We start from the raw sequence: 1,167 nt of genomic DNA, 5'->3' as shown, positions 1-1,167 counted from the left end.
TTCTCTCATGACGAATTATCTTGCTCGTCAAACCACCTACACACAAACCTTTTTACACAGCTAACTTTGCCAGCAGAGGTGATGCTGGAACTACTGACTCCGGTCACTGACCGATGCAGGGCGTGGCTTCATCTGCTCGAGAAACGAGGGAACTTAAAGCGAGTTCGTAGCGAAGCACACATCCCGGAAAACTTGACAAACCAGGATAAAACACTTCTTTGGGAAAGGAGAGAATGGGCAAAGGCAAGACGGTACCAATACGTTTGGTACAAACATGGAAAAGTACTGGTAAGGAAAAAGGATGGGGCACAAGCACATGTGGTGAAAACTGTGGATGACCTGCAAACACTTCTGTAGTTTTCCGCTGCTGGTAGTTTTTCTTTTTCTTTTTTTTTGCTATGAATGACAAGACTTTTTCGTTGAAAAGTGAAATCGGAATTGTTTTCAAGAACCAACCAAAAGTGCCACTTTCTTGCTTTCACCTAAATGTGCAATCAATACGGAATAAGTTTCATGACTCAAGCATATTCTTGGACGGTTTTGATTATCTTTTTGATGCTATTAAGCTCAGTAAAACATGGTTTAAAAATACCGAAGAAGTGGATAGGCTTGAGAATTACGAAATATAATGTGCAAACAGAATCAATGAAGTACGAGTGGGAGTATGTATAAATGTAAAAAGAGGTCTTGAGTGCACACTTATAAGTTGCTTTACAGTTACTACAAGCGATTATAAAATACTAACATTACAACATGCAAAAAACACGTTTTTTGTTGTCTATCGCCCGCCAAGGGGTAATAGCTCCTCCATTCTTGAGCTTCTCGATGTGTATTTCAACTTTCTTGGTGAAAACAAACTGACTGTCTGATTAAAAGGTGATTTTAACATATATACATGCTTCCATTCCTCCTTTATATCAGTCATACGGACTCTTGAATGTTCTTTCCTAGCCTACTCGCATTACACCCCGAACTACGGCTGTAGGGTGCACCTAGAGTTCCTGTATAACCTCCCTACGGGAGCCAGAGTTGCGCGTTCATCCCCGTAGCGCCGTCTTTTCTGCATGACATGTTGATCTTGCTTCTTACGTGACTCAATTCAGCGAATAGCGGCGCCGCGCGTTCGAGGCGCGCGGCGCGCTCAAAAACGGGAACGTACTGTCGGGG

The 1,167-nt window shown here is 42.7% G+C and overlaps 1 pseudogene; it reads left to right on the top strand.

Moving 5' to 3' along the window:
- The first annotated feature begins 398 nt into the window (after positions 1 to 398).
- Positions 399 to 884, top strand: LOC115313231 (annotated as a pseudogene).
- Positions 885 to 1,167: the final 283 nt, after the last annotated feature.

This window comes from Ixodes scapularis, unplaced genomic scaffold (assembly GCF_016920785.2).
Source record: "Ixodes scapularis isolate PalLabHiFi unplaced genomic scaffold, ASM1692078v2 PGA_scaffold0__279_contigs__length_252992795, whole genome shotgun sequence".
Lineage (NCBI taxonomy): Eukaryota > Metazoa > Arthropoda > Arachnida > Ixodida > Ixodidae > Ixodes > Ixodes scapularis.
The sequence above is the reverse complement of the archived record's forward strand: the minus strand, read 5'-3'. Positions and strand labels throughout refer to the sequence as shown.